This window comes from Protopterus annectens, chromosome 8.part1, assembly GCF_019279795.1.
Source record: "Protopterus annectens isolate FY-2018-M chromosome 8.part1, PAN1.0, whole genome shotgun sequence".
NCBI classification, from domain to species: domain Eukaryota; kingdom Metazoa; phylum Chordata; order Ceratodontiformes; family Protopteridae; genus Protopterus; species Protopterus annectens.
In genome coordinates, this window is record NC_056742.1 from 486,313,246 (window position 1) to 486,333,094 (window position 19,849).

Here is a 19,849-nt window from a genome sequence, read left to right on the forward strand (position 1 = left end):
ACTGATGACTCGAGGGGTGTGGCTTTACTCTGGTTTTAGCCATGATAAAAGGTGGCAACCCTATTTGCATTAGCTGTGATCTCCGAATAGTAAATGCCAAAGAGGAGTGGCCCAAGGACTAAACCCTGGGGTACACCATTGGTGACAGATCTTTTGGAGGAGGTAGAACCAGCTATGTTAACTTCCTAGATTTTATTTGTGAACAAGTTTGCTATCCAGTGAGTCACAAAGGGTTTATAGTTTTCCTGTAGGTGTGCCACATAACTCCAGTTGAGAGGCCAAGTTTTACTTATCCTTCTTAAGAAACAGCTGCTGTTTACTTTCTTGGTTGTATGTTTGATGGATTGCAGCTTGCACTACATTTATTTTATTTTTTATTTATTTAACATTTGTTTACCAGGAAAATCCGACTGGAACAGAGCCCATTTTCAGCGGAAGCCCGGGGAGAAACCACCACCTCCAGACGCATGCCTTTGGAATGTAAGAGGAAACCAGAGCACCCAGAGGAAACCCCATGCTAATGCAGGGAGGACATGCAGACAGCACAGAAGGCACCCCAGCTGACAGTCGAACTGGAGATTCTCTTGCTGTGAGGCGACAACGCTAACAGCTGCACCACTGCGCCACACTCAGTGGCACTCTAGTCATTTGTTTGGATGCAGCTATACTCTCTTACTTTTTTCTTCCCAAATATTCAAGAAATCCATTCTTCTTAATCATGTCAGGTTGTCATCTTTACAACATCCATTGAATTGGTTATGTAATTATTTTCAAACAGCACTTATTATGTTATGAAAATTTAGCCTTAAGTAGAATGTACAGTTCCTATCTTTTACGTGAACATGGGATGATGTATTTAAACATTCTAAGTTAGATTTCAGTTTTCATAAATGCCAGCTTCTATCCTTGACAGATTTAGGGCAGGAAGTGGCTCCTTTGTGTAGATGCATTTTGCATATTGATGAAATTATTCAAAACTGACCCAAGGATTCAGAAAGAATGACACTAATTGCAGTTGGAGCTGTAATAAAAAGGGTCTATTTGTACAATGAGGCAATTTGTGATTCAGAGACACATTGGCTGCGATGAGGAAAGACTTCATTATTGGCTAATTTGCATGACTCTGAACCTGTATTGATTTACTGCAAGTGCAAATCAGAACTTTCCATCAGGAGTTAACACTGGTGGCCCATGCAGCCCCTCATTCACTCTTCTACACATATAGATGCATTCAGACACACACACACACACACACACACACACACACACACACACACACACACACACACACACATCACACACCTTTTACTCATCTTTGATGTAGCAGAATATCCCCAATGTCTCTCTTTATTTTTTTTTGTCCCCAGCCTCATACATCGCGTTAGTTTCAGTCCTCTTGTTATTAGTGTGCATCATGATGTAGCGCTGCTGCTTTAACTTTTTAAGTGAGTAATACTGTAACAGTTATACCTGGTGTTGTCTTGTATTCACCCTGGCTTTGTATTGAGACTTGCTCCCACAGGGACTCACTGCTGTTGTTGCTGTTTATAGGATCACCGTCCTTTGTAACTCAGACTGTTGCAGTTATGCCAACCATTACAGCTTCATAATTCTTAAAATGTAAAATAATCCTGGCTACACTAACTGATTAGTTAGGGTAGTAGATTAATGCTGCTGCCTGTGTCAAGGATGCAGGGTTCAAAACCTTTTCCCTTTGTATTTTACGTAATGTTTTAATGGTTAGGTAATACTGTCAGCTCTCTGGTGTCCAGTGGTGATTCAGAGGATGAATCTCTTTTGAATGAAATGGAAGGGTACAAGATTTGAATCTGTTTTAGTGCCTTTAGGGAACTTTGTGTAGTGAATCCCTGGTGTCTAGTGTCCCCCCCAACCCTAGTCTTCCCCCTAACCCACGTGTTTTTAAAGTGCTATTAAGGCACAATGTGAAAGTGTTACCCTTGTTGTCTAGAGGTCTCCCAACCTACATATTTTAAAAGTGGAATTAAGGTATGATGTGAAAGCACTATCCCTGGTGTCTGGTGTTCCCCTCAACCATAAGTGTGGTTAAGGCATGATGGGGAGAGTTCTCCCTGGTGTCTAATGGTCCCCCTGGCTGACAAACTTCCTTTCATTTTTTTTTTTTTTAATAAGTGCCTTTAAGACACAGTATTCCCAGTGTAAAGAGTATGCCTGCTGTGTAGTGCCCTCACAACCCACGTCATCTTTCTTTTTTTTTTTTTTAGGCACAATATTCCCAGTGCCTAGTTGTGACACAGAGGACTAATAGCCAAAGTGAGAGGGTACAGGGTTTGAATCTTTTTTGGTGCCTTTAGGCCATGTTATATAGAGCATCTCTGATGCCTAGTATCCCCCCAATCATATCATCTTATGTTTTTTTCTAAGTGCCATTCAGACATGATATGCAGTGTATCCCTGGTGTTTAGTGTTCCTCCTGGCCCATGTCATGTTTAAGCTGTTAAGGCACAATATTAGAAATATTCCTTGTGGCTAGTGCTCTCCCTGACCCACTGTCACAAGATTTGCTCATTAGTCTAGGAGAGTGTGGAAGTATGACAACCCCGTGAACCACGCATACACACTCATTCACGCATTCATGCATACACAGTTGTTGTTTGTCTGTCGGCTTTTTCCTGGTAAGGGGTCGCCACAGCGGAACTCCGGTCCACTAATGATTGGCAGTAGATTTTTACGAAATGCCGAAGTGCCAGCTCGTCGACCAACCTTCAACTAAAGCACGCCCATTTACGTACACATGTCTTTCGAACGCTACCCAACCGCGGGGAGGACATGCAGACTCCACATAGAAGGCACTCCTAAGCCAAACCAAGAATTGAACTGGAGAATCTCTTGCTGTGAGGTAACGCTACCGCTGTACCACCATGGCAGTCATTCATGCATACACAGTAATGTATATAAATTAAAAAATACATATATGTATGTGTGTGTGTGTAGTGTGTGTGTGTGTGTGTGTGTGTTTGTGTGTGTGTGTGTGTGTGTATAGGTGCGCACACACACACACACACACACACACCTTTCCTGTTCCCCATTGTGACCTCACAGACCGACACAAATACTCGCACTTACATTCCATATGCAGCCACAACTTGCACAGACAGCCCCAGTACTACCTGTCTGCTAAACTGCCCAGCATTTACCATGGAGGGGGCAGACACAAGATCTTGGCTGTGTTCATTAACATGAGCAGCCATTTTACTTCATGCAGTCAGTTCTAGGGAGAGTAAAAAGTGAGCGTGCAGGAGTGTGAAATCCACTAGTAACACAAAAACACTCCTATAACTGACTCAAACACCTAGAAGCACAAACCAGACTTAACTGTTCACTCAGCAATTTAATTGAAAAAACATGCAGCAAAGTCTTAAAATTCCACCAAACAATTGGTGTTGTGGTACATAAAATCAGTAAAATAAAACCATCCGTTGCATAAATATCCAATGCAGAAATTAAGGTAAGCGCATTCGTCTGATCTAGTCACAGACTTTTCAAAACAATAGAAAAGCATTGCATCATGGTATAAGTAATAGCTTAATCAAAGTCAGTTAACATTTAAAATTAATTGACATTTTAATGAAACAGGTTACTGGAGTAAGAATTACACATGCTGGTATATTTATAAAGAAGTGTGTGTTTTATGTATGTATTTTGCTTTCTAGATAAATTGTTTTTCAAACCTACAAAATACCTTTATAACTTGTGCCTTTTGTTTCAGTACAGGCACCAAAGATAAGTGGTCATTGATACCTGGTGGTTGGATGGCATTTAGTGACAACTGCCACATCAGTTCCCTTCTTGTTAATTCATTACACCAGTCTCCTCCCCTCTCATTGTATCTGACCACTTCTAAAATACCAGACTTGTATCCTATAAAGTTGTCACATTTCAGTGCATGTCCGTGTGCAAATCATTGTTGTGGTTATGAGTTTCCGTAGCATATGAGTGTTCGCAATTCCTTTTTCTCAGGGGTCTTTCAGTTTTACCTATGTATGATTATTTAACATATGCTTCTCCCCAGAATGCCTCATTAACATTTAGCATGGCCACTTGGACAGCCCCCCATGGTGCTGCATGTCATTGTGCTGAAAAACCATAGTAGGGCATTCTCCGAATATAAAATTGTTACTGAAGAATGAGTACTTGAAGACCTTGAGAAGAAACGCTTCTGAATCGGCCCCTGGGGCTCCTACCCTTTGATCGAGTATTCAGAATATCAAACATCCTTTGGTTGAATGTTTGGAATATTGAACCAGCTTTTATGCCATCTGTGGGAATCGGGAGTTTGCCCTTTCTCCAATGTTATGTGATCTGAGTGTTAGTTTATATAAGTGGCGGGGGGGGCAGCCTTTTTTTTTGATAATGTCAGGTTTGATGTGTTTCATACCTTTTATGTTTTTAATATTTAGCCATACATCCACAAAAATATATTTTAAAGGTTTTGTCCCTACTTCAGTATGACTTAATTTAGCTGAAAATAGAACAAAAAATAATAAAAGAAAAAGACATATTGTCAAGAACAAATCAGCAATAAATTGAGTTTTTTTCCAGCTAGCCACTTTTCAGTGTCATATAGCACACTAAACACATTATGCTTATATGCACTTTTTACCATTGTTGGTAGTAGCAGTGAGTATGTGTGGTAGCTTTCAAAAATTGCCCCAGTCATGTAGACAGATCTAGATTAAATACATTGCAGAAACTACTTACAATCTTCTCAACTTTTCCAATTCTAATTGTAAACTGATTTTGATCTAAAAGTTGAAAGCAAACGTTGAACTCTGTGTGATCACAAAGGTTGAAAGCTGCAATAATGTAATCTTTAGTTACGTCAAATAAATGAATGGGGAATGTAACATGCCATCAATAAATGGTAAAGTGATCACATAGCCATAACTCATCACCAGGGTACTTAGAGTCTTTTTTCTTTTGCAAATTACTATAAGCAATAATAAGAACAGCACTTAGGAAAATGAAGTTGGAGAAAGTAGTAGCCTCACAACAGATATGATCAAGTTGATGGTTGAATTGGGGTAGAAATGACTCCTGAGTGTATTCCTAGCAATATGGAGAGAACGGTGCATCTCAGATGACTGGAGAATAAGCATACTAGTGCAAGTGTTCAGGATCAAAGGAGACATCCTTAACTGCAGGCAGCATAGAGGAATCAAACTCCTGTCACACTGCATCAAAGTTCTAGACAGGATGATTTGATAAAGAAGTGCACACAGTAGAGTAGAAAGTAAGATGGGACATGAGCAATTGGGATTCAGATCAGGATTCAGCACAATCGACCCAATGTCTGCAGTGAAACAGACAGTTAAGAAAATAGAGATGAGGAAAAGAGCCTAACTATGTATTCCTAGACTTGGGGAAAGCATATGACAGGGTCCCAAGAAAGCTGATTTGAGCAAGCCTGAGATGGTTCGAAGTCCTAGAAACATTGATAGAATTAGTACAGGTTATGTACAAGGACCGAGTGATACAAGTATAAAGTGTTCAGACTCACAGAGGGGTTCTCATTGGGAGTGGGTGTGCATTAGGGTTCAGCTGTGAGACCACTGCTGTTCATATTGGTAACAGACTACATTATCAAACAGGTCAGAGGGGACAGATCAAAGATGTTGCTTTATGCAAATGATGTGACATTGCATGGAGTTTTTGCGCAAAATGTCAGCATGTACTAGGGGAATGGAATGCTAAACTGAGGGCACATGGGATGAAACTGATTACAGATGAGACAGTTGTGCTGGCAGCGAGTGGAGGAAATTAGAAGATGCTGACAGTTGAGATAGAAGGGAAAATAGTGGAACAGGTTAACAAATTCAGGTACCTGGAAGGTGTAGTTGAAAGGAAGGAAAGTCTGAATGAGGAGGCCAGAGCTGTAATCAGGAGGGCTGCAGCCCACTGACATAGAGTGTCAAGGATAATGTGTGACAGGTGGATGCCAACGAAGCTGAAAAATAAGGTGTACAAAACAGTGGTGCAGCCAGTACAATTGTATAGTACAGAAACCTGAGCAGTGAAGGCAGAGCAGTTGAGGAAGCTAGAGGTGATGGAGATGAAGTGCTTGAAACTGGTGGTAGGATGCACAGTAAGGGGGAGAAGATGAAATGTGGACATAACAACAGAAGACCAAGTGGCGCCAGTTAGAGTGGTTGTCCAAGAGATCAGATTACGGTTGTTTGGACATGTGCAGAAAAGCAGAAGACAATCCTATGAAGAAGATTTGGGATGGAAAGAAGAAGGTAAGAGGAAACAAAAGCATCTGTCAGAGAGATCTATGGATTCTGTGAGGGAAGACCTGCAACAGTAAGGCATGACTGTAGAAGAAGGTAGAAGAGTAGCATTGAATAGAGAGAGATGGCGACAGTTAACATGACATTGTGACCTCATGTAGAAAATGTGAAAAGGGGGATTAATGATGGTGGTGAAGATGGTGATGATCATATAAGAAACACTGATATGTTAGAGTGCACTGGTAGGCATCTCTGACAAATGTAGCTATAATAAGTGCTGCAGAGGTGAAAAAAAGTTCAAACTCTGTTGGCTTAGACACTGGCTCATGGATTCCTCTACATAATCAAGGAAATTCTCTCAGTCTTGTTGGACAGAATGCTTTCATGTGAACACACTTCAGACCTATAGCAACAGGCTTTAGTGATATCAGTTCACATAGTTGGGGGATTACATAAGGGTCATCACCCTTACTGATGGAACCCACACTGTAAAAGTAGCCGACTCCAAATCCAACCCCAGACAAGTGGAGTACATCAGGGTTCAGTCCTGGGACTGCTCTTGTTTGGCATCTACTTCTCTGAAGTACAGGCCAACACTAAGGGACTCTGGCTAACAAAGTTCACAGATGACAGCAAACTGGGAGCCATTATTGAATCCCCAAATGATGTGGATACTCTACAAAAGGGCCTTACAGAAACAGATGCTTGGTGCCAGAACCATGGGCTCAAGCTCAATGCCAAGAAATGTATAGTTATCCCCTTTGGGAAAAAACATGTATCCATGAATTACCATATAGGTGGCAGTACACTAAACACCGAAAGTGTGATAAGAGACTTAGGGACACAGGTGGACAGTGGTCTCACCTTCGATAACCACATCGCCACAACAGTCAGGAAATCCTATGTGGCACACCTCATCACTAAGGGCTTTTCATCCAGAAAAAAGGAGGTCATTGTCCCACTGTACTCATCCCTCATTAGACCCATTATAGAATACAACGCCCCATTTGGTATGTACCTCTCAAGACATCTGCAACAACTGGAAAGGCATGAAATACCTCACTAAAAGAATCACAGGCCTAAAGCAGATGCCCTACACTGACCGCCTTAAAAAACTCCAGCTATGCTCTGTCACATATCGTGTACTCAGAGGCGATCTCTGCTTAACATACAAGGCCATGTCAAACCCAGAGCTGTTGGACATGCTACACTTAAAGAAATCCCAATCCCTCAGTGCCACACGCTCCAGGGATCTAAACCTTGTCATCACAATAAACAAAACATGCTGGAGGGATAGGTTCCTGACCCAGAGACTCCCCAGACTCTGAAATAGATTGCCCATACATGTCAAGCAGAGTGCCTCTTTGGCCCTCTTCAAAAGGAACCTTGACGATTGGATGGGAGAAAGGAAATTCACCCCAGGGATCATGTCAGTCACCCTGCTAGACAGGGGTCCAGGGGAGTAAATAGTGTGGGAAGAAATAGCCAGGGAATTGTTATGGCTAGGCTTGTATAGGCCCTAGGGCTGATAGCCTAGTACCCAACCTATGAACCTATAGAGAGCTATTCAAAATGACACCGGACATATTTCTGTTAGATATGGAACAGTGCGAGTCTGTTAAGGGAAGACATTACTTGCCTTTTTAATTATTTATTGTAAAATTCATAGGTTGGTACTAGGTAATTGAGCTATAGGATCATAGGAAGTTGCTAATGACCCTAGGGCCTTTACAAACTTAGCCAAGTTCTAACCTTATTTCCAAGATCAGCACCTATTGCCCCTGATGGACATAGGTGGAACCCCTGGATTGAATTTATGGTAACCCATCCAATCATCCAGACTGCATTTGAAGATGGCCAATGAGGCTGTTTGACATGAAGTGGGAGTTTGTTCCAAAGGTGTGGTAACCTCTGGGAGACACATCAGTACCTCCAGCAACTTCTGTTGATGTCACATACCAGGTTAAGGTCTTTAAAGCAAGTCAACCATGTACCATTTGACTTACAGATATGCAGTATTTCCAGCAAAGCAGGTTCAGAGATTGCCTTGTATGCAAGGCAGAGATCGCCTCTGAGTAGTCTGTATGAAACAGAATAAAGTGACAATGATTTCAAATGATCCACATAGGATGGATGCTGAAGACCTTGAATTTCCTTTTGAGCAACCTTTGTGGTCACTCCAATTGCTGCAGGTGCTTGGAAAGGTACATACCAAAAGGAGCATTTCTACTCAATTACTGGCCTGATGAGGGAAGAGTACAGGGAGGTTATATATTTTTTTCTGGAGGCAATGCCCTTACCCATGAGATGAGCAATATGGAATGCCCTTCTTACCACTGTGGAGACATGGTGGTCAAAGGTAAGGTTGCTGTCAACCTGTGTGCCCAGATCTGTCAGCACTGATTGCATACTTAAGGTGTTGCTGTTGATGTGGTAGTTAGCAGGAACATCGCTCATACTGAAAGGGATGATAGTACATTTTTTGCATTGAGTTTAAGGCCATAACTTTGGCTGTTGGCATCATTTGGAGATTCTGTGACTGCTCCCAGTTTGCAGTCATCAGCAAATTATGTTAGCCACAGACATGTAGTTTTTGCTTGTACTAAGGAGAAATAGATTTCAAACGGTAGAAGCCCTAGGACTGATCCTTGTGGACCACCACTGGCTACAGGTCTGCCGTTGGAGGTGGATTCCCCTATTTTGACTATATGGGTTCTGTCAGTGAGTCATGTATGATCTAGTAGATCATATATGTAGCCTAGTCACGACACTATGCACTGCATGTTCCACCGTTCTGTAAGGCCTTGTGGGGGAGCAAGGATTTATGTACAGTTGCATGTCCATTTATCCAAGATGTGCTTGAAGAAAGTTAAGGAGCTTCTTTATTTAATGTATAAGGAGAGTCTGTGTCATAAAAGCAGTCTTCTTTGGTTGAGATATCTATCTTGACAACAGGCTCCGTTTATATTACAGTGAAGGTTGAGTTATTTAATGTTAGTGTTCATTGTGTTCCCAGTTTTGCAAATATGAAGAAGTTCAGTTAGGACCGGGTATTTAGAGGCCTTATATGCTAAGACAAGATCACCCAAAGTAGTCTGTAGGTGATAAGGGAAAAGGACATTGTTTTTAGGTGCTCAGGGTGCAAAGTCAACCTCAGATGGTAAGGAAATATTGATGTCTTTAGAACTGGACCAAGTGCCTGGACAAGTATGTACCAAAGAAAGCACTGTATTTAATGATGTGTCTAATAAGAGATGTGTTGAGAGCTATGATAATATTCTGGGACTTGAAATATATACCTTTGGAAGTCAATTAGACAAGGGAGAATGATTTTCTAACAACTGTAGATACCTGATGGTCAAAGTTGAGCTTGTTGTCAATGAATGTGCCTAGGTCTTTGATAAACATGTCACTCTTGAGGGGAATACCATTGATATTGTAGCAGCACGGGTACTCGTGTTTTTCAAAAATAACTATACTGCACTTATTTTGCATTTAGTTTAAGGCCATGGCCTTGGCACCATTTATTTGTATATTTCCCCTTCTTGTAGGCTATTGGAGTCATTGGACATGTTTATGATGGCACAGTCTGTGGTCATCAGAAAACTTGGATAACCAAAAACCCTCAACATCAGCTTTGACACCTGAGAAATAAGTGCAAAATAAAAGCTTCCTGAGTACCAAGCCCTGGGGGGCACCAGTGGTAACAAGCCTCTTCAAAGTCACTATCTTGACCTACTTGTTTCTGCCACAAAGACATTTTGCCATCCAGTGGATAACATAGGAGTTTATACTAAGCTTGACTAGCTTGATTCTGATGCCTGAATGTGGAAAGGTGTCAGAGGCCTTGGCTGAGTCATGTTATGCAGTGTGCATCATGTTGACTTTGTCCAGGGCCACAGGGACTCTCTCAAAGAAGTCCACCAGGTTTAGCAGGTATGACCTATTCTTCATGAACTTATAGTGGTTTGGGTCAAGTGGACTGCAGACTCCCAATGTCTGAGTTTGTAAGATCAATAGTGATGTGTTCCATTGTTTTTCAGATGGAGTTTATGAAACGTGTTGTTCTGTAGCTGCCCAGATCCTTAGTGGAGCCTGATTTGTGAAGAGGGATAACTGTAGCTGTTATCAACATCTCAGTTATAAAGCCAGTTGAAAGGTTGAGGTTAAACAGGTTATACAGTGGGCCAGTAAGACACTGCTTTATAGTGACAAGAAGGCACCCTGGTACATTATCTTGACACATGTAGCTAGTGTTTTTGATTTCAGAGAGAGCCTTGAGGATTTGCTTAATGGAGCACTTTGAAGGGGAGCCACGTGAGGTCAAGGTTGTGGAGGTAGAGAGGTGATGGGGAAAAAGTTTTAATTAAATTTGCTGATATACTGACTACATCTTCAGAGTTAGAATAGGTAGTGTTAAAGTGAGAGTTGTTTTGAGTATGTTTGGTGGGGTGGAAGATGAGTAGTTTAGTTTTGTTTGGGTTGAGTATTAATCGGGCATCGGATAACCAAATTTCAATAGAGGAAAAGCCTTCCTGTGTGACTTTTTAAAGTTTGGGTAGGGACTGGGCTGAGCAGATGATGGTCGAGTCATCTGCGTATTGTATGTGTGTGCCATGTGTGGTGGCAGAGGCTAGATTATTTGTGAAAACAGAGAAGAGTAGGGGTCCAAGGATGGATCCTTGGGGAACCCCTATGGAGACAGGTAGTTGGGGAGATATGTCATTCTGCCATACAATGGATTGTTGGCGGTCAGACAGGTAACTCTGAAACCAGTTGGTGACATTGTGAGAAGGATAGGTTATTGAGGACAGAGATAAGTTGTTTGTGTGAGACCATGTTAAATGCTTTAGATAGGTCTAGGAAAGTAGCAGAGGAGAGATAGCCATTGTTTTTATGCTGAAGGATAGTGTTAGTAAAGGAGAGTAAGGCAGTGGTGGTGCTATGGTTTGGTCGGAAACCATGCTGAGTATTGGAAAGGAGGTTGTTAGTAAGGAGGTAGTCTGAGACCTGAGTGTGTATGCATCTCTCTAGTATTTTGGAGAGTGGTGAGAGAATAGCTATGGGGCGGTAATTGGTTAGTTCTGTGGAGGGTCCGCCTTTGTGGAGGGGAATTATATGTGATACTTTCCACAGTGTGGGAACATAACTTTCTGACAGAGATTGGTTAATCAAGATGGATACTGGGTAGGCCAAGAGCATCAGTTGCAATTTTTAGTATTCACTTGGGAGGTTGTCTGCTGCTAATTTGGTGGGTTTAAGTTGAGTTAAGAGTTTTTTTTTATGTTGGAGGTAGGTACAGGAGAAAAAAAGAAGGCAGTGGGGAGATTAGTAGTTGAAGATGTGGGTTGGAGGGGAGGGGGGGTTGTGTTGTTTAGCTAGTGATAGTATGGTTTGTGTGAAGTGTGTGTTGAATGAGGTAGCAATATTTTCTGAGGAGTGAGGGATGTTAGGAGGAGGGGTACTGACTTTACCTGGGTGGAGGATGGAGTTTATGGAGGACCAGAATTGTTTGGGGCTGTGTTCGGAGGAGTCTAGGGCAGATCACCATATCATAGCTGTATGTGGGGTGAAGTATCTTGAGAGCCCCGTTCACCTGATGAATCCTGGCTGCAGGGATGTAGCTCACGTAACCCAGTCTGTAGGTCTTGTGAATGGAGTGACTGTGTGCTTCACTATGGAGTCACCTGTAACTACTGTATTGCCTTGCTTTTTGGCTGCCTTTTATGCCTTAAAGGTATAGTATGTCCTCTCTTGGTTTGATTTCTCTGCTTTCTGAATTTTCTTTACATACCTTGGGGTGTACAGACTTCATTCCTAAGTCAGGATACAATTAGAGTTCATGAAATTAGTTGTATGGTGACTGTGTGCAGTGTTTGTGAGTAAAGGTGCAGTATTAGGGGTTCCTTTTAGCTCTGCAGAGTTTGAGAGGCTGGCTTATGCCTCAGAGACTTTTGAGGTTTAGGACTACACTCTGTGAGGATGTTCAATATTAGGAGCTTAATACCTGGCAGGTGCATTACAGAATATAGAAGGTACATTTGATACTTATTATGGGGTTTATGGATAGCAGAAGGGCACATTAAAGTTTTACTTAGACTTTTTTAAGGCAACAGTGACTTGTATCGAGCTAGCAAACTGAAAGTGAAGGAGATTTATGATGCAGAAGGGACAAAACATATTTATTTATTTTTTATTTATTTTACATTTGTTGATCGGGTTTGTCTGAGTGAGCTGATTGCCCTTTTTCAGCAGAGGCATTAATGTGTGGCTTTGTGCAACTGAACAGCAAACAGTCGTTGGGTGGTGAGGACTGTAGAAAGATGCAGATGTTGGCTACCTAACTGTACTAGCTGAACACCACTTTAATTGAAGTTGAAGTTACAGTACTGTGTATGAGGAAAAAGGTAGGCAATGACTATAGTCATGGTTCAATTTCATCAACTTGCGTCTATAGATTGTGGTTTGCCCCACTGCTTTGCAGTGTGCAGCTTAACGAAATTGAGACAAGTGGCACAGTCCAGCAATTTAAAGCAGAAAAGAAAAACAGAGTAAGCAATTGGTTAACAACTTTTAAACAATGCCAGTAACAGTTTAAATGTCACAGCAGCAGTGCTGTCTTCTCTCACAATATAATTACTGTGTTCTAAAGGCTTCCAAACACTTGGCAAGTTTACAGTTTCTAAATTAACAAACATAGAAAAAACATACATCAATTCTAAACCATGTTGTTTACAGCAAAATGACAAAGTGATGAGTAATCACCTTCCTTGGCTTAGTGGGAACTTACAGAAGTCAAATACAGTTGAAGCAGGTCACAGTTGGGTGATTCAGCAGAGCTGAGTTGTGCAGTGCAGCCCAGAGCACACAAGTCAAATAGAGACCAAGCAGTTTCAGGCAGACAAGTAAAGTGTGGTAGCCATTTAGATAACATTTAGGAATGCCAGCAGCAGTTTAAATACCCAGAACAACATTAATGCTATCTTCTGTCACACTCAATAGCTACCATAGCTATGTTCTAAACTAATGGTTTCAAACACTTACCAAGTTAGCATCCAACATAGAAAAAACAACAAAATGCTGTTGTAAAATCACTTGTAATCTGTACTCTTTGCAGAAAAATCACATATAGCTGCATTTGATGAAGGGCTGAGGACATACTGCTTATCCAGACTTTGCTAAGGCATTTGATAGTACTCTGCATAAGAGAACAATTGACAGATTAAAACTGTTAAATGTCAGTCATTATGTAATTAAATCGATAAAGCATTGGTAAGCAATAGGACACAAGAAGTCAGAGTTGGGCAGTTACCTGTCTTTCCCTATGGGGGTTACCAGTGGGGGCTCTACTGTTTGTGCTGTTCTAAGACATTAAAGTGGGAAATAGGTTATGGATATCCAAATACCCTACTGGCTGCAAAACGGGTAACATAATCACTTCTATAAAATATACCAACGTTATCCTGCAGGGACTACAGAAATACACTTGTGCAGCATAGACTTAACTAAAGGACATCAGTTGTAATTGCAGAATAAAGATGTAGGGACAGTGGCAGAAAATACTTCAAACTTTTTAAATCACTAACTAGACTTACCACAACCAAAACAATAAATTCTGTAACATTTCAGAGTTGGACACCCAGAGAATAACTGAAACACCAAACGTTAATAAATGTTATTAAAAAATATTTCCTCTGGGAGGTAAATGTTTTGACGAAGGAAAAAAACCTGCATCAGTCTAAGACATTTATACAAATCAGCCAAAAGCATAAGTATCTTTGTTGGATTTTGTAGACAATTTTGCACAGGTTATGATTGTCATGTTTACATTGTGAAGACAAGGAAGAGAAGGTGTTTTGAATTCTAAAAGGCTTGCATTTTAGATTGCCTAATTATTGAAAAGGCTTGTGGTTGTCAGGTAAATTTTGTTGCTTTATTTGTGGGCTCTCTGATAGTCATGCTGTTGTGTACTTTTGAGTAGCAGTACTGATGTATGCCGGATTGCTACTGAATTTTTGTTTCTGAAGAAGTGTTTTCTAATCATGCACCTGAACATGAAAAATGGGTTAACCAAGGCTGGAGCAGAGGACAAGGACATAAGAGTGGGTAGTAAGGCCAGAATAATTCTGGGTAAAACGCAGCAGGAGGAATCATAGCTGTGAGCAGGGGTTGGCTGCAGACAGGTTCAATGTGCATGTAGTCACAGGTGAAACAGTGCAACAAGAAGAGTGTACCCCGCCTGAGATGCAGGTATGCAGAAGCTGTTATTTTCAGTCAGTACACATTTGTAAACCATGCACCTGAAACACTTTTATGCCCTTAAGGAGTCATTTGCATATTTCCAATGGGTATCCTATAAGGAATTTTGGTGGTAATGGAGAACGCTGGACCGCACCAGTATTTTTGTGTAGCTCTCGTAATGTTATGGCAGTTGCGTACATCTAGGAGCTGCTGCATTTTATCTCTGCCACAGCTCTCAATTTCTTTGCTCCATTAACATGGGCAAAGCTAAAAATAATAATTAGAAAACCTATTATTGTTAATAATACCTCTCAAGTGATGTCATTATGAGGAATGTTTCTCATTCTGAGTCTTGAGTCCATGTTCCTCACTGTTCCACATTTGAAGGGCATGTCAAACATCCAGGGTTAAGAATTTTTGTTGTTAATGTCACAGACAGCCGAGAGATATGCTCAGCAATAATGAAAAGTCTTTTTTCTTTTATCATATTTAGTGTAAGTAAACAGTTTCTGGTGATAATGGAGAACGCAAGGCTTTTTGTAACCACGTCACTCGGTATTCTAGATTTGCACTTACATGCGGCCCAGTGTTCTCCATCATCACCGGAATTTTAAGGTATTACACAGTGAAGTCTCTGGTTTAGTAGGGTCTTTTAATTTTGTTTTTTCTTTGTGACCTTTTTACTTGTAGAGCTACAGATATTAAGTCTCACAGAAGGACCCAATCCCCTTCCTGTCTGTCCTGCAGAGCTGAGATGTGGAAAATGTAGGGAGCGTAAGCTGTGAGAAAATGGAGTAGATGCGGAATTGTTCTGGCAGTAGCAGCGGAATCCTAGCTAGCAAAGTGGACTTCTTCATATTTAAGGGAGCAGAAATGAGTTTTTTGCAGGGTTGCTGGTTTCACTGTACCTGGCTATCTATGAGGACCTTAAAGAACAGCTGCTACTACTCCTGTCTGAGAAGTATATGTTGTGATAGTTTGTGCACTTTGTGAGGATGCCTTCTGGGGACTTCCCACAAGAGATATGCTAGGCAAGTTGAACTGGTAGGAAGCCTTGGGGCAGACCCAGGACATGTTGGCTGGATTATATCCTTAATCTTGCTTGGGAATACTGGGGATCCCACAGGATGTGCCAGAGACTATGGCTGGGATAATGAATTCTGGTCTACCCTGCCTCATGGCAGCTGTAACTTTCACCAAGACTAAAAATTTAGAAGATGAATGGATGGATTGAATCCTTACTGTCTTCTCTCAGCCATATCCCAGTCCTTCTCTTCCTTTTCCAAAACACTGATGGAGAGCAGATGTGACGGTTTCTATATGGTGACATCAGGTGGATTTTTGTAGTCTTCTAGCAAGATCATAGCATCAGTTACTGTACATGGACAGAAGGACAAACATAAAATGGGTTATGGAAATGTGGACAAGTAAGGACCATTGATTAGGACACATGCATACTGAGATGCTGGGTATACATGAAAGGAATGCCCCTCAACATGAGAGAAGAAACTAAATGTATCTGTATTCTGGAGAATGAAGTGGGGAAAGAAACATTGGAAGAATGAATGTGTTAGAGTGAAAGTTAAAAATGAGAGACAGGAAGAGAAAGGGAGAGAGTGTGAGAGCATGTAACATGGTGGATGAGAAGTATTCTGTTAACTCCAAGCTGTAGGTCACTGAGAGGATGTTCCGCTACTCGCACAAGTAAAAGCTGGGCCTGAAGCATTAGAGTGTTTTATGCATAGCTTCTGTTTTACTCGCTGGGAGAGGACGGCTCCATTAACAGCAGAGGCTGGGAGCAGGTGTTCGTTCTAGTTGTTCTTTCATATAAACCATTAAATGGAGTATCAAGAGGCCAGAGGCCAGTGAATTGGAGCCACCATATATGTAGCCAGCAGAGCAGAACCATAGCGTGCCTATCTTGTGCTCTTTGCAGTTCTCTGAACTAGCACTCTTTTCATCTCAAAGCTGATAAGCAAAGAAGGTCTTCTAGAGTTGAAGATCAAAATACAAAAACTCTTCTGCTCTTAAACTGTAAGAAAATTTTTGCTAGAAATGTAAAAAGCAGCTTGCTGCAACTGAATCACTACATTCTGAGCACTTCAGTGCTTCAGCTGTGACCAGAGAAATACAGTATCAGCATTGATTTCTGTAGCCTTGATATCTTCACTGCTTCATAAATGAATGCTGGTTCTGCAGTCCTGCACCATTAGCACCTACTGATTGCCAACTCAAACAGCTTGTACCCAGGAAAGCTGTCCCCTTCAGCTTGCCCTAGTTATGACTGTGCTGCACAGTATTCAATTCTTTATAGCAGTGGCTTCTGAGAACTTGGTGTGTAGGATGTTGCATTTACACAAGGTGGCAGTCTGATACTTATGTCTGAATGATTGCTAGTATTAGTGTGAACAGCCCATCTGCTTTCTTCCCAGCATTTGTCCCAACATCCCCCCCAAACACAGATACAAGCCCTAAGGAGAGGACTGTCCAGTGCTTCTTCCCCAGAAGTGCTTGTCAGACACCATCACTCAAGGCAGAAACTTTCTGTTCCATTGGGCCTGTTACAGAGGGAGGTCTTGACAATAAAATGCTTACTTTCACTGGTGGTGGCAGTGGTGTTTGGGCTGGACATCAGTCATCTGATCCTTATGAAATGTGAAGAGTTGGAGAATTAAAGTAACTAACTGACACAGTGAATACATCATGGTGCTAAGGGTTCTGGAAATTTGAAAGTACAAGTTGGTAGGCTGTTACATACTATGTAGTTTGATTTAGGAGGGTGTAGTCTGTTAGATACTGGGAATTGGGGGAATATGGCACACACTGAATGTAGCAGTATGTTTAGTTGAAACCGACGCAAAGCTTTTGTCATTACTAAACTGTTAAGACACATTTATTTACAGAACATCATACTAACAACATTTCTGTACAGGGGTCAAAAGATGACTCATCTAATGATATCTGCAACAGTTTATTAGCAAACAGGTACATCATCATCAGCTTATTCACAAACATGTAGTGTATTCATTCATTCTCCATTTCCCTGCTTAAGCCAGTACAACATTCTACACCGGAGAGTGGGAACCTGTCCAGGAAGCATAGAAATTCGTCCTGAACAGGGTACCAACCATTGCAGGACACACACACACACACACACACACACACACACACACACACACACACACACAGACACATAGACACAGATTCTAGGCATTTGTCCACTCAACAAGTCACTGGAAGACAGGTTAGTAAAGTCAGGTTGTTGAAAGCCCCATGCAGTGTCTCATACTCCAGCTGATATGAGCATTCTTGAGTTGAACATAAAACTGTATGGTATGTGTACACCTCAGTTACAAGAAACCACACAGCCCTCATATGTGGAGCATTATATCACTAAAGCAGAAGGCTTGTTAGCCTAAGTGAAGTTTGCAAGGGGGGTACTTTATAGGGAACGGCCTGTGTATACATTACTTTTCTCCTCCACATGTTCTTGACATTGACTTGCCTTGCACCTGGGTGATATGCCACAGTACTGTGCCTCCTGTGTATATGAGAGGGTTGTTTGGTGTCCTGCAGTGTATGTGTTATTATGCCATATGTTTTTCTGTTTGGTAATAGTGCTAGGGTACCTGCACTGGCTGATGTATTTCATTTCTTCATTTATTTTAATTTATTTTCCAAGGGTAGAGACCTGGCCCCAGGACTACATTTCCTTGACTTTTGGTTTCGGAAACCTGTCTTCACCAGTTTGCCTTTCAGTGACTTGTCTGGTGCCAAGATGCCATGAATTCCACAAACAAGTGTGGGTAATTTACAGACTTGATAGTTATCTATGACATGTCTGTCGATGATGTGAAAAAAACTCAAAGCAACCAGCCAAAACCCATGAGGACGCCTGGCTCTTTGGCACAGCAGGATGAAGCCCTTACTGTGACCCAACCGACTATGATTTGATTAGCGGCCCTGGCACTGGAGGTGCTGGGCTGAGAGGGAGAGGTGTAAAAGGTCATGGCCTACTCGTTTCTCCCAGGAGAAGGGTAACCGTGTTCAGGAGCATATAGGAAAGTGTGATTTCTCCAGTGGAGCCCAGGGAAGCTGCTTCCTGTGCTTGAGGGGCGGGAGCAGGGCTGTTTGCTGTCATTGTCCATTGTTGAAGTGAAAGATAACTAGCACAGACAACCCACTGCATGTCCCCCTCCTGCTCTGCTAGCTGGACATTTGTGGCGAGCATACATCTAATAAGAAAACCCTCTAATCATCCTTAGTGGTCATCTAAATGACGGCCTCTCCCAGTTAACCCTTTTTCCCTTGTGACGGGGAATGAATGGGCTGATTAGCTGGGAGGGAGGTTGATGGTCGAGGGGCAGTGGTGGAAAAAAGTGCTACAAAAAACCCTCCACAAGGACACCAAGAGAATATGGAGACTCTGTATAGAAGGCACCCCAATCAGTTAACTGAGTCAGCAACAAGTACCATTGTGCCACCCAGGGTTTAGTGCAATTATTACAAATATTTCTTTTGAATTCACTTATCCAGTCAGATAGTGTTGTTGTTCTTGTGTATTAATTATTTTGTTTACATGTGGTTTCTTTTTTAAAGGCATATATCATTTCTTCTTGTTCATGTATTGCATTACAGCCAGGCAGATCATTTTACAGTTAAATAGACAAGAGAAAACACTCCCACATACCATAAATAGTCTTTTAAAGCAAGTATATAATTCAGTGTACTTTTTAAAATGTTACCACTCAAGTGTCAGTCAAAACTCATCTGTCTGAAATGCTTATTTCTGCTCTCATCATTCCTAAACTAATGCCTGCCCTTGTCTGAGTCACAGATGGTGGGCTGGTTTCTGTATAAGTGGAGTTTTCCAGTGAAATGCTACTTTGTAAACAAATTATGACACCTGCTTTACTCTGTGGTATAGATAGGGATGATGCCTGAGTGGGATCCAGATGACCTGAGTCAGAATAAAGCCAACAGGGGAGGGGGACGGTGAGCAGCTGATGCTGGTTTGCCTATGCTGAGGGAGGCGGTAAGACTTGCCTTCTGTTTAGCTGATCACCATCCTACAAGAGGTGGCTTGAACAGCACTGAAATCTCCAGGACTGGGGAAATGGGCTTGAAGATCCCAGTCCAGTAAGTAGCTGTATTAGCATGTGGATGGAAGCACAAGCCTGTATGGGGAATGTGTAGGGCACACTACATTGATGTCAGCCCTAAGGGGCAGGTTTAGAGCCTCCTAAGGAAAACCTGCATTGCCAGGTTGCTGGCAAGGCACAAACTACCTTCATGGCTGCCTAGACGACAGTTCCCTCAAGATGTCTGTGTTGGGGATA

General features: G+C 41.7%; 1 protein-coding gene across 1 annotated transcript in view; it reads left to right on the forward strand.

The window, feature by feature from the left end:
* RBL2 (RB transcriptional corepressor like 2) overlaps positions 1-19,849 on the forward strand; it is a 910,854-nt gene that overhangs the window by 363,056 nt on the left and 527,949 nt on the right. The gene's annotated exons all lie outside the window — the stretch shown is intronic.